The sequence below is a fragment of the Oncorhynchus mykiss genome, chromosome 17, assembly GCF_013265735.2.
Source record: "Oncorhynchus mykiss isolate Arlee chromosome 17, USDA_OmykA_1.1, whole genome shotgun sequence".
NCBI classification, from domain to species: Eukaryota; Metazoa; Chordata; class Actinopteri; order Salmoniformes; family Salmonidae; genus Oncorhynchus; species Oncorhynchus mykiss.
This window is the reverse complement of record NC_048581.1, coordinates 32,218,529-32,240,343: the sequence shown is the minus strand read 5'-3', so window position 1 is coordinate 32,240,343 and position 21,815 is coordinate 32,218,529. Positions and strand designations below refer to the sequence as shown.

Sequence of the window (21,815 nt, the reverse complement as noted above, 5' to 3'; positions counted from 1 at the left end):
TCCGACTTCAACTGTACACTGCATTCGGAATGTTCACACCCCTTGACTTTTTCCACATCTTATTTTAAAATCGATTAAATTGTTTTTTCCCCCTCAATCTACACACAATACCTCATAATGACAAAGCAAAAACAGGTTTAGAAATTGTTGCTAATTTATTAAATATAAAAAATGGAAATATCACATTTACGTAAGTATTCAGACCCTTTACTTTGTTGTAGCACCTTTGGCAGAGATTACAGCCTGTATTTGGAGAGTTTCTCCCATTATTCTCTGTAGATTCTCTCAAACTGTCAGTTCGGATGGAGAGCATCACTGCACAGCTATTTTCAAGTCTCTCCAGAGATGTCCGGGCCACTCAAGGACATTCAGGGACTTGGCCCAAAGCCACTCCTGCTTTGTCTTGGCTGTGTGCTTAGGGTCACTGTCCTGTTGGAAGGTGAACCTTCAACCCAGTCTGAGGTCCTGAGCACTCTGGAGCAGGTTTTTAATCAAGAATCTCTCTCTACATTCCTCCATTAATCTTTCCCTCGATCCTGACTAGTCTCACAGTACCTGCCACTGAAAAACATCCCCACAGCATGATGCCGCCACCACGCTTCACCATAGAGATGGTGCCAGGTTTCCGCCAGAGGTGACGCTTGGCATTCAGGCCAAATAGTTCAATCTTGGTTTCATCAGACCAAAGAACCTTGTTTCTCATGGTCTGAGAGTCTTTAGGTGCTCTTTGGCAAACTCCAAGCAGGTTGTCATGTGCCTTTTACTGAGCAGTGGCTTCCGTCTGGCCGCTCTACCATAAAAGCCTGATTGGTGGAGTGCTGCAGAGATGGTTTTCCTTTTGGAAGGTTCCCCCATCTCCACAGAGAAGCTCTGGAGCTTGGTCAGTGACCATCAGGTTCTTGGTCATTTCCATGTCCAAGGCCCTTCTCCCCCGATGTCTCAGTTTGCCTCAACACAATCCTCTGTGCCTCAACACAATCCTGTCTTGGAGCTCTACGGACAATTCCTTCGACCTCATGGCTTGGTGTTTTCTCTGACATGCAACGTCAACTGTGGGACCTTATATAGACAGGTGTGTGCCTTTCCAAATCATGTCCAATCAATTGAATTTACCACAGGTGGACTCCAATCATGTTGTAGAAACATCTCAAGGATGATCAATGGAAACAGGATGAACCTGAGCTCAATTTTGAGTCTCATAACAAAGTGTCTGAATAATGTAAATAAGGTATTTCAGTTTTTTTATAAATGAGAAAAAATGTCTATAAACCTGTTTTCACTTTGGGGTATTGTGATTGATGAGGAAAATGTTTTATTTAATCAATTTTAGAATAAGGCTGTAACGTAACAAAATTATACTAATAAGCTAATGAAGAGGAATTTATCTTTCACGCAAACACACACACACACACACAGCCAAGAGGATCAAGGTTGGATGGACCACACACACACACACCATGATGATACAAATTTTGGGTTGCACCTCAACTCACACTGTGCCCTCCACTTCTTTCCTAATTACTTTTAGCAACATTTCATTTAAAGAAAATTGCTTTATTGGTGTGTGTGTGTTGCTTTATATACAATACTAACAAAGAATAATTGCATGTGGAAAATGTACGACCCCCCTGCAAATAATATTTTTTTAATTATTTTTTTTATATCTGACCTTGTAAGAATATAGTTGAATAGTCCTCCTCCTAAATCTACAGGTTATTAAAGAAGTTAAAGAAAAGTTCAGATTGTCTCCTCTTCTTTCAAAACCAAATACAAATGTCCATTTTGGGTCAGTATCCGAAAGGTTGCTGGTTCAATACCTGAGCCGACAAGGTGAAAAATATGTCCATGTGACCTTGAGCAAGGAACTTAAACCTAATTTGCTTCAAGGGCGCCATACTACTGTGGCTGACCCTGTAAAACAACACATTTCACTGGATCTATCTGGTGTATGTGACAATAAAACATTGTTTTTTAATAAATGTTTTATCGATATTAAAGTTATCTTATCTCCCACACCCGAGAGTGCCTACAGCACTGTGCGAAGGGACTGTATATTGACTATTTATTTATTTTAAAAGATATATATTTATCCTTTATTTAACTAGGCAAGTCAGAGTACTAATCAGCCGACAGAAATATATATTTTTTTACAAAAAATGTTTTATTCACTACTATTCTCAATTTACTTTATTAATTTAAATCAAACAAACATTTTATTTGTCACATTCGCCGAATACAACAGGTTTACTGTGAAATAATAGCTCACGAGTCCTTCCAAACAATTCAGAGTAAAAATTTAAACATTTAAAAAATAGTAACTAGAGGAATAAAATACACAAGAATAAAGCTATATACAGGAAGTACCAATACCAGATCAATGTGCAGCTATATACAGGGAGTACCAGTACCAGATCAATGTGGAGGTATATACAGGAAGTACCAATACCAGATCAATGTGCAGCTACAGTGCCTTGCGAAAGTATTCGGCCCCCTTGAACTTTGCGACCTTTTGCCACATTTCAGGCTTCAAACATAAAGATATAAAACTGTATTTTTTTGTGAAGAATCAACAACAAGTGGGACACAATCATGAAGTGGAACGACATTTATTGGATATTTCAAACTTTTTTAACAAATCAAAAACTGAAAAATTGGGCGTGCAAAATTATTCAGCCCCTTTACTTTCAGTGCAGCAAACTCTCTCCAGAAGTTCAGTGAGGATCTCTGAATGATCCAATGTTGACCTAAATTACTAATGATGATAAATACAATCCACCTGTGTGTAATCAAGTCTCCGTATAAATGCACCTGCACTGTGATAGTCTCAGAGGTCCGTTAAAAGCGCAGAGAGCATCATGAAGAACAAGGAACACACCAGGCAGGTCCGAGATACTGTTGTGAAGAAGTTTAAAGCCGGATTTGGATACAAAAAGATTTCCCAAGCTTTAAACATCCCAAGGAGCACTGTGCAAGCGATAATATTGAAATGGAAGGAGTATCAGACTTGGCTGTCCCTCTAAACTTTCAGCTCATACAAGGAGAAGACTGATCAGAGATGCAGCCAAGAGGCCCATGATCACTCTGGATGAACTGCAGAGATCTACAGCCGAGGTGGGAGACTCTGTCCATAGGACAACAATCAGTCGTATATTGCACAAATCTGGCCTTTATGGAAGAGTCAAAGTCCAGACCTGAATCCAATCGAGAATCTGTGGAAAGAACTGAAAACTGCTGTTCACAAATGCTCTCCATCCAACCTCACTGACCTCGAGCTGTTTTGCAAGGAGGAATGGGAAAAAAATTCAGTCTCTCGATGTGCAAAACTGATAGAGACATACCCCAAGCGACTTACAGCTGTAATCGCAGCAAAAGGTGGCGCTACAAAGTATTAACTTAAGGGGGCTGAATAATTTTGCACGGCCAAAAATTCAGTTTTTGATTTGTTAAAGTTTGAAATATCCAATAAATGTCGTTCCACTTCATGATTGTGTCCCACTTGTTGTTGATTCTTCACAAAAAAATACAGTTTTATATCTTTATGTTTGAAGCCTGAAATGTGGCAAAAGGTCGCAAAGTTCAAGGGGGCCGAATACTTTCGCAAGGCACTGTATATACAGGGAGTGTCAGTACCAGATCAATGTGGAGGTATATACAGGGAGTACCAGCATCAGATCAATGTGGAGCTATATACAGGGAGTACCAGTACCAGATCAATGTGGAGCTATATACAGGGAGTTCCAGTACCAGATCAATGTGGAGCTATATACAGGGAGTTCCAGTACCAGATCAATGTGCAGCGGTACGCAGTATTTGAGGTAGATATGTACATAAAGACAGGGTAAAGTGACTAGGCATCAGGACAGATAATGAAAGTAAAAATAAAGAACTGAGTAGCAGCAGTATATGATGTGTGAAAGTGTGTGTGTGTGTTGTGTCGGTATGCATGTGTGTGAAAGTGTGTGTGTGCGTTGTGTCGGTATGCATGTGTGTGAAAGTGTGTGTGTGAGAATGTGTTTTGTGTCGGTATGCATGTGTGTGTGCGTATGTTATGTGTGGGTTTTGTTTGAGTGGCAGTGTAGTGTGTGTGAGTGTATATAGTGTGCATACATAGTCGTGTGAATGTGCATAGATTCAGTGCAAGATAGGGTCAATGCAGAGAGTCTGGGTAACCATTTAATTAACAATTTTGCAGTCTCCTGGCTATTTAGCAGTCTTACGGATATTTAGAAGTCTTATGGCTTGGGGTCTTAGAAGCTGTCTCGAAGCCTGTTGGTCCGGTACTGTTTGCCGGAAGGTACCAGAGTGAACTGTCTATAGCTTGGGTGGCTGAAGTCATTTTTGGGCCTTCTGACACCACTTGATATAGAGGTCCTGGATGGCAGGGAGCATGGCCTCAGTGATGTACTGGGCCATCTGCACCACCCTCTGTAGCGCTTTGTGGTCAAGGGTGGTGCATTTTTCATACCAAGCGGTGATGCAGCTAGTCAAGATGCTCTCGATGGTGCAGTTGTAGAATTTTTTGAGGATCTGAGGGCCCATGCCAAATCTTTTTAGCCTCCTGAAATGGAAGAGGTGCTGTATTGCCTTCTTCATGACTGTGTGGGGGTTTGTGGACCATGTTGATTCCTTAGTAGTGTGGATGGCAAGGAACTTGAAGCTTTCAACCCGCTCCACTACAGCCCTGTCAATGTGGATGGGGGCGTGCTCTCCCCTTTTTCTCCTGTAGCCACCATCGGCTCCTTTGTCTTACTGACGTTGAGGGAGAGGTTTATGTCTTGGCACCATACTGCCAAGTCTCTGACCTCCTCCCTGTAGCCTGTCTTATTGCCATTGGTGATAAGGCTTACCACCGTTGTTTCGTCAGCAAACTTGATGATTGTGTTGGTGTCGTGGATGGCCACGCAGTCATGGGTAAACAGGGAGTACAGGAGATGACTAAGCACGCACCCCTGAGGGGCCCCAGTGTTGAGGGTCAACGAGGTGGAGGTGTTGTTGCCTACCCTCATCACCTGGGGACGGCCCGTCAGAAAGTCCAGTATCCTGTTGCAAAGGGAGGTGTTCAGTCCCAGGGAGGGGACAATGGTGTTGAACGCTGTAGTCTATGAACAGCATTCTCACATAGTTATTTCCCCTCTTGTCCAGGTGGGAGAGGGCAGTGTGAAGTGCAATTGAGATTGCGTCATCTGTTGATCTGTTGGGGCGGTATGCGAATTGGAGTAGGTGTCTGGGATGATGGTGTTGATGTGTGTCATGACCAGCCTTATAGTCATTTAGGAAGGTTACCTTGGAGTTATTGGAAACAGGGACAATGGTTGTCAGCTTGAAACATGTTGGAATTACAGACTGGGACAAGGATAGAATGAACATGTCTGTGAAGACACTTACCAGCTGGTCTGTGCATTCTCTGAGAATGCACCCTGGTATTCCATCTGGCCCGCCTTGCGAGTGTTTACCTGTTGTTTACTCTCATTGGCCATGGAGAGAGATCACACGGTCATCCGGAACAACAGGCTTTCGTGCAAGACTCGGGTGTTATTTTCCTTGAAGCGAGAATAAAACTCATTTAGCTCGTTTAGCTCATCTCACGGCTGGGTTTGTAATCCGTTATCGTCTGCAAGCCCTGACACATCCGAAGTGTTGGAGCCTGTATTGTCCTTTTGCATGTTTGATGTCTCATCGTAGCGGGCTTTCTTGTATGTGTCCATGTCCGTGTCGGATTCCTTGTAAGCGGTAGCTCTAGCCTTTAGCCCAGAACAGATATTGCCTGTAATACATGGTTTTTGGTTTGGATACGTTCGTATAGTCGCTGTGGGGACGACGTCGTCTATGCACTTATTGATGAAGCCCGTGACTGACGTGATAAACTCCTCAATGCTATCGGATGAATCCCCGAACAATTCCCAGTCTGTACTACTAAACAGTCTTGTTACTGTTTTTGTTGTAAACTGTTATGGTTTTCTTTTTTACACATAATTTAGGCTGAACCATTGTAACCTCTCAGAAGGATGCTGTGAAGTGTTGGCCTCAGCTCTCAACTCCTCTTACCTGAGAGAGCTGGACCCGAGTGACAATGACGTGCAGGATTCAGGAATAAAGCTACTCTCTGCTGGACTGGAGAATCCACACTGTAAACTGGAAACACTAAGGTCAGTATTCCTGTATTTGTTGAATATTGTGTGAAAAAACAACATATGCTTCTGCGATTTTCTGTATTACTAAATGGTAGCAGTGTGTGAAGTCTTGATCAACTCTCTACAGGCTGTCAGGCTGCCTGATCACAGATGAGGGCTGTGTTTCTCTCGACACAGCTCTGAGGTCAAACCCCTCACACCTGAGAGAGCTGGATCTGAGCTACAATCACCTAGGAGACACAGGAGTGAGACTGCTTTCTGCTGGACTGGAGGATCCACACTTGAGACTGGAGAAACTCAAGTATGTAGAGGGTTTGTATGAATCCATATTAATAAATTATACCTTTGTTCTGAGTTATGCGTTATGTAGGCGTGTGCATATGTGCGTCACTCAAAACAATTCTATCTCTACAGTATGGAAAATGGCGGAGAGTGCAGGATCAAACCTGGACCTAAAAAATGTGAGTGTTGACTGCAATGAAGAATACGTGTGTATTTCATGTTGACTCAAATGTTGGCTCTCATTCTATGGAAGCAGAATTCAGAGCTCAATGAGTTATAAGCAGTACATTATATTTACAGTCTAGCACAGTAACTACAAAGTACACTACCGGTCAAAAGTTTGAAGGGTTTTTCTTTGTTTTTACTATTTTCTACATTGTAGAATAATAGTGGAGACATCAAAACTATGAAATAACACATATGGAATCATGTAGTAACCAAAAAAGTGTTAAACAAATCTAAATATATTTTATATTTGAGATTCTTCAAATAGCCATCCTTTGCCTTGATGACAGCTTTGCACACTCTTTGTCACGCCCTGACCGTAGAGATCCTTTTTATTCTCTATTTGGTTAGGTCAGGGTGTGACTAGGGTGGGCAATCTACGTTTTCTATTTCTTTATTGGCAGGGTATGGTTCCCATTCAGAGGCAGCTGTCTATTGTTGTCTCTGATTGGGGATCATACTTAGGCAGCCTTTTTCCACCTGTAGTTTGTGGGATCTTGTTTTTTGGTACTGTGCTGTTTAGCCCTACTAGACGGTACGTTTCGTATTTGTTGTTTTTTCTGTGTTAATTTAATAAATGCAAATGTCCGCCTACCACGCTGCACCTTGGTCCGATCCTTCCATCGACGATCGTAACACTCTTGGCATTTTGACCGGTAGTGTAGCCTAACACACATTGCTGAAGAGCCATGGCTATCTTTCTTGTTTTGTTCATGATATAACTATAACTATCAAACTACATGCAGCACATAGCCCATACCTTTCGTTACATCATTTATTGATGAGGCTATTTTCATTGGTTATTTTTGGTTTGTCGTCATATGTTACATCGAAGGACTTCTCATACGGCAAGAGCCTCAACACTAAAATGTGAGCTCATTGCAGCGAACTCCCCCAATTCACCACTAAGCTGTGAATTACAACTGTATTCCAGAATACAGTGTTTGTGGCATGTTAGACAGTGCTGCATGTAAATTAGGGACAGTTTCAATTAACATTGATGCCGTATACATCTGGGAATGTTTTGTATGATTCTCCCCTATGCTTCTTCTGTTCATATGCTAATAATGAGACACACCCTGAAGTTTCACTCGGCAGGTAAGAGGGTGCACAGTGAAGTTAAAAACATAGACCTCTTGATGATTTGTAAAATCCGTATAGTGTCCCGATCCCCACCGGATGCTTGTGAGCTCCCACTGGACCTAAACACAGCACACAGACTCCTCACACTGTCCCAGGAGAACAGAAAGGTGACATGGTTGGAGGAGCAGCCGTATCCTGATCACCCAGAGAGATTTGAACAAAGGGAAATGGTGCTGTGTAGAGAGGCTCTGTCTGGACGCTGTTACTGGGAAGCAGAGTGGTCTTTTAGGTCTTACATGGGAATGACATATAAAGGAATCAACAGGAACAAGGGGGATGATGACGGTGTGCTTGGATCCAATGACAGGTCCTGGAGTCTGCACTGCTCTGGTAAAAGTTACTCTGCCTCCCACAATAAGAGTGCCACTGACATACCTTTCCCCTCCTCCGGCTCCCACAAAGTAGGAGTGTGTCTGGACTGGCCCGGCCGGCACTCTGTCCTTCTACAGTGTCACCTCTGACACACTGACCCACCTCCACACATTCCACACCACGTTTACTGAGCCCCTCTATGCAGGGTTTTGGCTTCTTGAGTGCAACACCTCAGTGTCCCTGTGTAAGTTAAAATAGCTTCCTGTGTCCAGTGGATAGTTTGTTAGTTTGTTGGTGATGTGGACGCCAAGAGACTTGAAGCTCTCAACCTGCTCCACTAGAGCCCCGTCGATGAGAATGGGGGCGTGCTCTCTGACCTCCTCCCTATAGGCTGTCTCATCGTTGTCAGTGATCAGGCACTGTTGTGTCATCAGCAAACTTAATGATGGTGTTGGAGTCATGCCTGGCTGTGCAGTCATGAGTGAACAGGGAGTACAGGAGGGGCCTGAGCACACACCACTGAGGGGCCTCCGTGTTGAGGATCAGCATGGCGGATGTGTTGTTACCTAACCTTACCACCTGGGGGCAGCCTGTCAGGAAGTCCAAGGATCCACTTGAAGAGGTAAGTGTTTAGTTCCAGGTTCCTTAGCTTAGTGATGAACTTTGAGGGCACTATGGTGTTGAACGCTGAGCTGTAGTCAATGAATAGCATTCTCACATAGGTATTCCTTTTTTCCAGGTGTGAAAGGGCAGTGTGGAGTGCAATAGAGATTGCATCATCTGTGGCTCTGTTGCTGTGGTATGCAAATTGGGGTGGGTATAGGGTTTCTGGGATAATGGTATTGATGTGAGCCATGACGAGCCTTTCAAAACATTTCTTGGCTACAGATGTGATTGATACGGGTCGGTAGTCATTTAGGCAGGTTACCTTAGTGTTCTTGGCCACATGGACTATGGTGGTCTGCTTGAAACATGTTGGTATTACAGACTCAGACAGGGAGAGGTTGAAAATGTCAGTGAAGACACTTGCCAGTTGGTCAGAGCATGCTCTGAGTACACATCCTGTTAATCCATCTGGCCCTGCGGCTGTGGACAACTACAAATACCTGGGTGTCTGGTTAGACTGTAAACTCTCCTTCCAGACTCACATTAAGCATCTCCAATCCAAAATTAAATCTAGAATCGGCTTCCTATATCACAAAACAAAGCATCCTTCACTCATGCTGCCAAACATACCCTCGTAAAACTGACCATCCTACCAATCCTCGACTTCGGTGATGTCATCTATAAAATAGCCTCCAACACTCTACTCAACAAACTGGATGCAGTCTATCACAGTGCCATCCGTTTTGTCACCAAAGCCCCATAAACTACCCACCAGTGTCTCCTGACCCCTCCTGTCTCAGCCTCCAGTATTTATGCTGCAGTAGTTTATGTGTCGGGGGGCTAGGGTCAGTTTGTTATATCTGGAGTACTTCTCCTGTCCTATTCGGTGTCCTGTGTGAATCTAAGTGTGCGTTCTCTAATTCTCTCCTTCTCTCTTTCTCTCTCTCGGAGGACCTGAGCCCTAGGATCATGCCCCAGGACTACCTGACATGATGACTCCTTGCTGTCCCCAGTCCACCTGGCTGTGCTGCTGCTCCAGTTTCAACTGTTCTGCCTTATTATTATTCAACCATGCTGATCATTTATGAACATTTGAACATCTTGGCCATGTTCTGTTATAATCTCCACCCGGCACAGCCAGAAGAGGACTGGCCATCCCACATATGCTCTCTCTAATTCTCTCTTTCTTTCTCTCTCTCGGAGGACCTGAGCCCTAGGACCATGCCCCAGGAATACCTGACATGATGACTCCTTGCTGTCCCCAGTCCACCTGACTGTGCTGCTGCTCCAGTTTCAACTATTCTGCCTTATTATTATTCGACCATGCTGGTCATTTATGAACATTTGAACATCTTGACCATGTTTTGTTATAATCTCCACCCGGCACAGCCAGAAGAGGACTGGCCACCCCACATAGCCTGGTTCCTCTCTAGGTTTCTTCCTAGGTTTTGGCCTTTCTAGGGAGTTTTTCCTAGCCACCGTGCTTCTTCACCTGCATTGCTTGCTGTTTGGGGTTTTAGGCTGGGTTTCTGTACAGCACTTTGAGATATCAGCTGATGTACGAAGGGCTATATAAAATAAATTTGATTGATTGATTGCGACCTGTACGCTCTCGTTGGTTGGCCCTCGCTTCATACTCGTCGCCAAACCCACTGGCTACATGTAATCTACAAGTCTCTGCTAGGTAAAGCCCCGCCTTATCTCAGCTCACTGGTCACCATAGCAGCACCCACTCGTAGCACGCGCTCCATCAGATATATCTCACTGGTCACCCCCAAAGCCAATTCCTCCTTTGGTCGTCTTTCCTTCCAGTTCTCTGCTGCCCATGACTGGAACGAAATCTCTGAAGCTGGAGACTCACATCTCCCTCACTAGCTTTAATCACCAGCTGTCAGAGCAGCTTACAGATCACTGCACCTGTACATAGCCCATCTGTAAACAACCCATCTACAGTGCCTTGCGAAAGTATTCGGCCCCCTTGAACTTTGCGACCTTTTGCCACATTTCAGGCCTCAAACATAAAGATATAAAACTGTATTTTTTTGTGAAGAATCAACAACAAGTGGGACACAATCATGAAGTGGAACGACATTTATTGGATATTTCAAACTTTTTTAACAAATCAAAAACTGAAAGATTGGGCGTGCAAAATTATTCAGCCCCTTTACTTTCAGTGCAGCAAACTCTCTCCAGAAGTTCAGTGAGGATCTCTGAATGATCCAATGTTGACCTAAATGACTAATGATGATAAATACAATCCACCTGTGTGTAATCAAGTCTCCGTATAAATGCACTTGCACTGTGATAGTCTCAGAGGTCCGTTAAAAGCGCAGAGAGCATCATGAAGAACAAGGAACACACCAGACAGGTCCGAGATACTGTTGTGAAGAAGTTTAAAGCCGGATTTGGATACAAAAATATTTCCCAAGCTTTAAACATCCCAAGGAGCACTGTGCAAGCGATAATATTGAAATGGAAGGAGTATCAGACCACTGCAAATCTACCAAGACCTGGCCGTCCCTCTAAACTTTCAGCTCATACAAGGAGAAGACTGATCAGAGATGCAGCCAAGAGGCCCATGATCACTCTGGATGAACTGCAGAGATCTACAGCTGAGGTGGGAGACTCTGTCCATAGGACAACAATCAGTCGTATATTGCACAAATCTGGCCTTTATGGAAGAGTGGCAAGAAGAAAGCCATTTCTTAAAGATATCCATAAAAAGTGTCGTTTAAAGTTTGCCACAAGCCACCTGGGAGACACACCAAACATGTGGAAGAAGGTGCTCTGGTCAGATGAAACCAAAATTGAACTTTTTTGGCAACAATGCAAAACTTTATGTTTGGCGTAAAAGCAACACAGCTCCCTGAACACACCATCTCCACTGTCAAACATGGTGGTGGCAGCATCATGGTTTGGGCCTGCTTTTCTTCAGCAGGGACAGGGAAGATGGTTAAAATTGATGGGAAGATGGATATAGCCAAATACAGGACCATTCTGGAAGAAAACCTGATGGAGTCTGCAAAAGACCTGAGACTGGGACGGAGATTTATCTTCCAACAAGACAATGATCCAAAACATAAAGCAAAATCTACAATGGAATGGTTCAATAATAAACATATCCAGGTGTTAGAATGGCCAAGTCAAAGTCCAGACCTGAATCCAATCGAGAATCTGTGGAAAGAACTGAAAACTGCTGTTCACAAATGCTCTCCATCCAACCTCACTGAGCTCGAGCTGTTTTGCAAGGAGGAATGGGAAAACATTTCAGTCTCTCGATGTGCAAAACTGATAGAGACATACCCCAAGCGACTTACAGCTGTAATCGCAGCAAAAGGTGGCGCTACAAAGTATTAATTTAAGGGGGCTGAATAATTTTGCACGCCCAATTTTTCAGTTTTTGATTTGTTAAAAAAGTTTGAAATATCCAATAAATATCGTTCCACTTCATGATTGTGTCCCACTTGTTGTTGATTCTTCACAAAAAAATACAGTTTTATATCTTTATGTTTGAAGCCTGAAATGTGGCAAAAGGTCGCAAAGTTCAAGGGGGCCGAATACTTTCGCAAGGCACTGTATCTACCTACCTTATCCCCATACTGGTATTTATTTATTTATTTATTTTGCTCCTTTGCACCCCAGTATCTCTACCTGCACATTCATCTTCTGCCAATCTACCATTCCAGTGTTTAATTGCTATATTGTAATTACTTTGCCACCATGGCCTATTTATTTCCTTATCTTACCTCATTTGCACTCACTGTATATAGACTTTTTGTTTTCTTTTGTTCTACTGTATTATTGACTGTATGATTTGTTTATTCCATATGTAACTCTGTTGTTGTATGTGTCGAATTGCTACGCTTTATCTTGGCCAGGTCGCAGTTGCAAATGAGAACTTGTTCTCAACTAGCCTACCTGGTTAAATAAAGGTGAAACATAATTTTTTTTATTTTTAAAAGGTTGACACCTGGTCCTGCCGTGGCTGTGACACTGTCCTCTGAAGTCTCTCTCCGCGGCTCTTCCTCTTTCACCACCCTCACTGACGCACAGTCTGTCTCCTAGAAAATAAATAAGGTGTTTGCCGTACTCCTAACTACCGGTACCCAAAACTACACAATTAATCACAACAGCAGTACCATTGCCTTAAAAAATCTTAGTTCAGTCACCAGTTTAAGTTGAGAGTAGGGGTATCCATGGCATTGTCCAATTATGTCCCTATCTTACAAGTCCAAAAAAGAGAGAACCTTTCATAATGTTGCCAAACAAAGACTCAACAAACTTACCTGAGACTCCTTGTCTCTGCCAGTCTGTCCCTGCCCATCTGTACCCAGCTCTGCTGTCTGTGTGCCATCTGTTGCCTGCTCTGCCTAATGACATCATTATGAAACATTTCCATTAGCATTTCACTTCTTTCTTATGAACATTTTTATCAACTAGAATTTGAGATATTAGGCTACTAGGGTTCTTACTTAGCATTTTGGTGTACTGAAAATTTGAATTTGCTGAGCTTGCAAGCACCAATTCCATTTCTGTGGTGTTTGCTATAATCTTTGCTATCGTCCGTTTACTCCAAGATCAGCACACAGGTGCTTCAGAGTCCCGTAGCGACAATTTAGCTTTTGCAACGAGACCATTAAAGATATTTAAGACAATGGTAGAAGAGAGTGTAGTTCAGTTTGGAGTTCAGTTTATCGCTAACCTTATCACAGGGACTTCGAAGCACTACAGCTGCATGCTGATCTTGGAATAAACTGTCGATAGCAGGGGGGGGGGGGGCAGTGGATCAAACATTTGTGAGGCAAAGGGTGGGAGATCGCAATCTTTTGAAACTTAAAAATGTGCAATTAAGGGTCTATAATCAGCACAATTGGTTTCATTGCGTATTCTTAATATTATTGACATTACATACTGTAGTTATGTTTACAGTGATATATATTAGGGGGTCAAATCAGATTTTTCCCAGGATGGTGGACGTTGTGTGTCCCCCGTCCCCCCTGGGATTTCTGCCTATGTGTCGGAGGGCATAGCAGGATTTCTTGTAAGCTTCCGGGTTAGAGTCCCGCTCCTTGAAAGCGGGAGCTCTACCCTTTAGCTCAGTGCGAATGTTGCCTGTAATCCAAGGCTTCTGGTTTGGGTACGCACATACAGTCACTATGGGTACGACGTCCTCAATGCACTTATTGATAAAGCCAGTGACTGATGTGGTGTATTCCTCAATGTCATCGGAAGAATCCCGGAACATATTCCAGTCTGTGCTAGCAAAACAGACCTGTAGTTTAGCATCCGTGTCTTACCAGAGGCTGCTGTTCTATCCTGCTGATAAGAGTGTATAACCCGCCAGCTGTATGTTGTTAATGTCGTCGTTCAGCCATGACTCGGTGAAACATAAGATATTACACTTTTTAATGTCCCATTGGTAGGATCTGGAATCAACAAGCACCCAAGTGGCCCAGGGTACCAAATTCCCCATCAGACTGGAGTTAGGACACCTGCAGAAAAGAAGGCTGATTTGGAGGATGTAATTCTGGGAGAAGTGGAGAAAACTCCCCTAGACCAAAACCATTGCTGAATGGTGGAACATGAAGGATCTTCCCTATGTCTGTGCCTCAACACAATCCTGTCTCGGAGCTCTACGGACAATTCCTTCAACCTTATGGCTTGGTTTTTGCTCTAACATGCACTGACATCTGTGGGATCTTATATAGACAGGTGTGTGCCTTTCCAAATCATGTCCAATCAATTGAATTTACCACAGGTCGACTCCAATCAAGTTGTAGAAACATCTCAAGGATGAGCAATGGAAACAGAATGGACCTGAGCTCAATTTCGAGTCTCATAGCAAAGGGTCTGAATACTTATGTAAGTAAGGTATTTCTGTTTTCTATTTTAATATATGTGCTAACATTTCTAAAAACATTGATTTCACTTTGCCATTCTGGGGTATTGTCTAGGCTGTGGGTAACCGGTGAAAGGTGTCAGGCGCAGGAGAGCTGAGATGTGTGGACAAGGTATTTAGTAGGTATTTAGTTAAAGAAAACACCAGTACAAACAGAATACTAATGGTGCGGGAAAAATACCGGTACCACGAAATAAACGGGCCTAACAACAAAACCAGCTGTCAGAATACAGCCTTACAATAAAACAAACACGCACACAAACATGGGGGAAACCAGAGGGTTAAATAATGAACATGTAATGGGGGAAATTGAAACCAGGTGTGTAGAAAACAAAGACAAAACAAATGGAAAATTACAAATGGATCGGCTAGAAGGCTGACGTCGACCACCGAACGCCGCGGAAGTCGTGACAGATATTGTGTGTAGATTGATGAGAAATAGTTTTTATTTAATCAATTTTAGAATAAGGCCGTAACGTAACAAAATGTGGAAAAAGTTAAGGGGTCTGAAAACTTTCTGAATGCACTGAACTTGTCCCAAACAAAACCCACCTTTGAGACAGAAACTCAGTTCCCTTAACCCAGCTATTAGAAAACATTGTACCATGAACCTTTTTCAAACCGTTAATCGGGCTAAAGAGCTCTGGGACCCTCGTTCCAATCCTAAAGGAATATTAAGAGGTCGTCTGAATATTCATAGCATTATTTCTAAAAGTGAACATGTGGAATATTTATTTAATGACACTAATCTAGATTTTTTTTCTTTTTCTTAGACATGGCTGAAGAAATCTTCTCCTATTTCTGCCTTTAATGTCCCTGGATATTCTATATTCAGGAAGGACAGGGTAGAGTATTAGTATTCAGACCCTTTGCTATGAGACTAGAAATTGAACTCAGGTGTATCCTGTTTCCATTGATCATCCTTGAGATGTTTCTACAACTTAATTGGAGTCCACCTGAGGTAAATTAAATTGATTGGACATGATTTGGAAAGGCACACACCTGTCAATATAAGGTCCCACAGTTGACAGTGCATGTCAGAGCAAAAACCAAGCCATGAGGTTGAAGCAATTGTCTGTCGAGGCAAAGATCTGAATGCAAAGCGTCACGTCTGGAGGAAACCTAGCACCATCCCTACGGTGAAGCATGGTGGTAGCAGCATCATGCTGTGGGGGTATTTTTCAGTGGCAGGGACTGGGAGACTAGTCAGGATCGAGGAAAAGATGAACGGAGCAAAGTACAGAGAGATCCTTGATGAAAACCTGCTCCAGAGCACTCCGGACCTCAGACTGGGGCGAAGGTTCGCCTTCCAACAGGACATCGACCCTAAGCACACAGCCAAGACAACGCATGAGTGGCTTCGGGACAAGTCTCTGAATGTCCATTAGTGGCCCGGCCAGAACCCAGACTTGAACCCGATCAAACATCTGTGGAGAGACCTGAAAATAGCTTTGCAGCAACGCTCCCCATCCTACTTGACAGAGCTTGATAGGATCTGCAGTGAAGAATGGGAGAAACTCCCCAAATACAGGTGTGCCAAGCTTGTGGCATCATACACAAGAAGACTCAAGGCTGTAATAGCTGCCAAAGGTTCTTCAATAAAGTACTGAGTAAAGGATCTGAATATTTATGTAAATATGATAGTTCTTTTTTATATATTTTTTATAAATTAGCAAACATTTTTAAGGACCTATTTTTGCTTTGTCATTATGGGGTTTTGTGTGTAGATTGATGATTTAATCAATCTAATACCTTTTAGAATAAGGCTGTAACCTAACAAAATGTGGAAAGGTCAAGGGGTCTGAATACCTTCCTAAACAAAAATATAAATGCAACATGTAAAGTGTTGGTCCCATGTTTCATGAGCTCAAACAAAAAATCCCAGAATTTTCCATACGCACAAAAATATTCTTTTTCAAAAATGTTGTGCACAAATTTGTTTACACCCCTGTTAGTGAGCATTTCTCCTTTGCCAAGATAATCCATCCACTTGACAGGTGTGGCATATCAAGAACCTGATTAAACAGCATAATCATTACACAGGTGCACCTTGTGCAGTGGACAATAAAAGGCCACTTTAACATTTTCAGTTTTGTCACACAACATGATGCCACAGACTTCTGAAGTTTTGAGGGAGCATGCAATTGGCAGTATGTTCACCCCAGGACCTCCACATCCGGCTTCTTCACTTGCGGGATCGTTCGAAATGAATTAAGCCCTTTTGTGGGGGAAAACTCATTCTGATTGTCTGGGCCTGGCTCCCCAGTCATGTGAAAATCCATAGATTAGGGCCTAATGTGTTTGTTTCAATTGGCTGATTACCTTATATGAACTGTTACTGAGTAAAATATTTGAAATTGTTGCATCCTGTGTTTATATTTTTTTTCAGTATAAGTAAGGGAAGTTTGTATGGGCAACAATAAACTTGTGTGAGAAACAATACTTGTGATTTATCTAGCATATAGCCATAATTATTGGACTTTTGGAATAGTTTTAGAGTGATTTCCTAAACTGTTCTCTCTTCCTGAATATTTATGATCATGACGGTTTACACTTAAAATTAGCAGACCTACAGGTGGGTAGATATCCAGAAAGACGGATGGACTACCCTAGTGTAAATACAGTTCAAAACAAGTCGGTTCGATTACACAGATCAGGTTAAATAGCTTTATTATGGAGATAATCAACAATAAGTTAGTCTCTTTAATTGTGACGACCTTCCCACTGCCGAATTCGTTCTCTTTGAGCTTGTTTTCCTTATTAGGATGTCGGTGGGCAGAACCGGGAGGGTCATCAGCGAAATGAGACACACCTCGGCCCGGGTGTGTCCCCGGGATAAATACACCACTTCCCCATTCATTGAGGGGACTCTCTCCATGCAGACACTGTTTGATTTTGGTTGTGGCCGGTTTGTTTGCTTTGGTATCTTTCAACACTCCTTGTTATCACATCTATGCACGCAACCACTCACTTACACTACTGATTACACACACCGTTGTTAATTGTAAATAGGACACCTCAGTTAATAATTATATTTTTGTTATTCCTTATCTCCACGTTGTCTCCTTTTTTGTTACAGGCATTGAGCCGGTTCGTGACAGTAATCATCCTCAAAATTACAAAAGCACTATGTGAGGGAAACATTCTGATAAAGTATTGAACTGATATCACCCAGAAAAAGAAGGAAAAAAACGACTTACAAAGATATCACCAAATTGAGTATTTTTCCTGATTGGGATCCAAATGAAGAATAAAGTACATTGTAGTCATGCAAAGTGTTGACCTGTTATGTAAACATACAATTTAATATTACAGTGGTGAAATGGCAGCAGTTGTGTGTTGTAAGGAGTCACGCAGCTGCACTCGCGAGTTTGTCCAGTCAATCGGGCAGCCCTTTCAAGGTCTTCCTGTCCCATTCTTTCCGCAGCCCTGCCTGTGCCCCTGGGCGGTTTGCGGCTCTTCAAAACTCCTTCAGAGAAAAACATGTACAGAACACTGTTATTAGGACTGTATTGTAATGTTCACTAGATGGTACTCTATGTATAAGAAATAAGGATTTTCATGCACATGTCGGGTATAACACTTCGACAATCCATACACAACATCTTCATAGCCATACCTCACGATAATCAGGGGGCCATCCCAGTAATGTTATAGAATGGCAAATGTATTGCCAAAGCCAAGGTTATTTTCCATGAATGCAGAGCTACGTTAGTCAAAAATCAATATTTGACACTGCTTTTTTAAAACATAAGTGTGATAACTGATGTATGGAAGAGTACCACCAGGTGGTGTACTTGGGGAGTACTTTAAAAATGGCAATATGTCGAGAATAAACTCGAAATGTAATTTGGAGAATAAAGTCAACATTTTGAGAACAATGTCGCACTTATATACATCATATCGGTCCGCTAATACAGGACAAGTAAAGGCCTAGTGCACTACTTTTGGGATTTTTTTTGTGCTAACTGTATTTGGATGTTTACCAGCATTTGCAACTTGATAATTATCTATACAAAACGGTTAATCTGATAATTCTGGTGGAATATAAAATAAATGCTTGATATTTGTTTTTCGGTTTCTTGAAATACTTTGCAAATGCAACTTATATGTGAAAACTGAAATGGTCTATTAATTCCCGTTCCATTTTAGTAGACGCTAAGCCAGAGCAATTTACAGTAGTGAGTGCATAAATGTTCACATTTTTTCCCTGTAGGAATCAAACCCAAGCGCCATGCTCTGCCAACTGAGCCACATCATCACATCACACCATCACAAACCACTTGATGTCTCAATGTGCACAATTTGGGGAGAGCGAGGTATGTTGTCACACTTTTCACGTTGTCTAACATTTACCATGCACAATACGTCACAATGGTATAAATGTTATACTTAATGAAAGAAGGAAGTCTTAGGCACATATTTTGTATCATTACATCTTCATATATTATGTCAGTACGGAGTTGCAAATCATGCCTTTCAATCAAAACAATAATGCAGGCAGAGCACACATTAAGTAAGTGGCACAACCACTTTACTGAACTTTGAAATGGAACGTTCTCTGGCGTGCACATAGATCCACGGTAATTGTTGGAATCGGAATGGAATGTAGTGCTGCAGATATCTTGCTTAAATGTTTAGTACGACGTACATCCGTATCTGACTAATCAGACTCATCCTCAGAGTCACAGTTCTGGCACACATAAATTGCCTGGCCTGAGGTGCAAACATCATGGGCCCATTTGCTGCATCTCACACACTTCACCCAAGTCTCCTTTGGAAGGCTGTTTGAAAATGGCTCCACACAGACGAGGCAGAAGCACTCCTCTTCATCTGATGATGACTCTTCTACCATTTTTCTTTTTTTTAGCTGCCTTCTTGTTCTGTGCAGATCCAGATTTTGCCTCCCCCCTTGCTTCCCTTTCTTTGGAAACAGCCTTTTGCTAGATTATGCCTTATTCTTTTCCATTTCTAGTGCCGGCTTCACTGGTGTGTCAGTTAGAATTGCTGTTTTGTGCCGTTTTCTTCCTTTGCAAGCTGGTTTTCGGGGTCCAGCTTTTGGATATGGCCAAATGTCTTCTGGAGTTGGTAGTCTGCTGTCAGCAATGGCATTGCTGGGCAAAAGGGTGAGCTGGTGCTAGCATAAGAACTGGGCAGGTCTGTGTCTGAACTCGTGCTAGGCAGGGCTGGAATGGTGCTGGGGCCTGGCAGGGCTGGAATGGTGCTGGGGCCTGGCAGGTTGGTGCTGGGTCTGGCAGGGCTGGAAAAGTGCTGAAGCCTGGCAGGTTGGTGCTGGGTCTGGCAGGGCTGGAATAGTGCTGGGGCCTGGCAGGTTGGTGCTGGGGCCTGGCACGGCTGGAATGTTGCTGGGGCCTGGCAGGGCAGGGTTGGTGCTGGGACCTGGCAGGGCAGGGTTAGTGCTGGGACCTGGCAGGGCAGGGTTAGTGCTGGGGCCTGGCAGGTTGGTGCTGGGGCCTGGCACGGCTGGAATGTTGCTGGGGCCTGGCAGGGCAGGGTTGGTGCTGGGACCTGGCAGGGCAGGGTTAGTGCTGGGGCCTGGTAGGTTGGTGCTGGGGCCTGGCAGGGCTGGAATAGTGCTGGGGGCCTGGCAGGTTGGTGATGGGGCCTGGCACGGCTGGAATGTTGCTGGGGCCTGGCAGGGTAGGGTTGGTGCTGGGACCTGGCAGGGCTGGAATAGTGCTGGGGCCTGGCAGGTTGGTGCTGGGACCTGGCAGGGCTGGAATAGTGCTGGGGGCCTGGCAGGTTGGTGCTGGGGCCTGGCACGGCTGGAATGTTGCTGGGGCCTGGCACGGCTGGAATGTTGCTGGGGCCTGGCAGTGCAGGGTTGGTGCTGGGGCCTGGCAGGTTGGTGCTGGGGCCTGGCAGGGCTGGAATATTGCTGCGGGCCTGGCAGGTTGGTGCTGTGGCTTGGCACGGCTGGAATGTTGCTGGGGCCTGGCAGGGTAGGGTTGGTGCTGTGGCCTGGCAGGGCTGGAATAGTGCTGGGGCCTGGCAGGTTGGTGCTGGGGCCTGGCACGGCTGGAATGTTGCTGGGGTCTGGTAGGGCAGGGTTGGTGCTGGGGCCTGGCAGGGCAGGGTTGGTGCTGGGGCCTGGTAGGGTTGGGTTCTGAATTGGGCGATCTGTAATGTAGGATGGCGCATTCTCGGTTTCCAGAAATACATCCCTGTTGTAAGGTTGTACCCCAGCCACCCTAAAGCCAGCCTCAATGTTCAAGGGGGTTGCAGCCAGAGGATAGGCGATTGCCACAATCCCAGGAATGTCATACATTTACATTGTCTTCCTGCATCACACGCGGTGTTGATGTGCCTCTTTAGCGGCCCGTAGACAGACCTGTCTAAGGGTTGAAGCCGATGAGAGCAATTGGGTGGGAATGACAACATAATTATGCCATTTTCTTTGGCATAATTGAGTCCATCAATGGACAGATGAGACTCGTGGGTTTTGTCCAAAAGGAGTAAACAGGGCTTCTCCTTTGAACACTTCGTATGCTCGACGAAATGTTTCAGGAAGTCAACAAAGTGCACATCTTTCATCCACCCAGAGGGATTTGCCTCTCCTTTGCTGCCAGGTGGCCTGTTGATCAGGATATGATCACGGAAGTTGACAAGGGGGAATATAAAATACAGAGGTATACTATTCCCTGTGGCTGAGACAGCACAGGCCAGTGTGACGAGGGTTCCCCTTTCAGCGGAGATCAGTGACCCTTGACTACATGTGAACAGGAAGTTGACCATAGAACATGTAGTCACACAAAGTAGCTATTTGATGTTTGAGATAGCACCTCTAGTGTTGGAGGTATGAACAGTTTGACAACTTACCTGTGTGACAACTTACCTCACTCTCCCTTACTGTTTTGTACATCGTTTTTCTTCAAGGGGATGGAAAGTCAACAGGTACAAACCTAGATGGCCAGCCTATGTACAATAGAATAATGTACATTTACATGAAGTGGTTTGTAAGGATGGTAAATGAATACTGCACAAAAAGTTGTTGTTTTCCATGTTATTTGATCAAGATTTCTAATGAAGTAGCCTCATAGGCTTAATGTAGGTCACAGATTGCGTGGAGGATTGCTTGTTCCTATCCGGCTCAAGGGCTTCCCCCAAACCCCTGTCATGGACCTTGCATACCCACGGGGCAAGGGTTTGGGTAAAGCCCCATCTGAGACAGTCATTTGACGTTCCATTATTATAAC

The 21,815-nt window shown here is 43.7% G+C and overlaps 1 pseudogene; it reads left to right on the top strand.

Moving 5' to 3' along the window:
- The first annotated feature begins 5,703 nt into the window (after nucleotides 1-5,703).
- Nucleotides 5,704-8,465, top strand: LOC110493166 (annotated as a pseudogene).
- The last annotated feature ends 13,350 nt before the right edge of the window (nucleotides 8,466-21,815 follow it).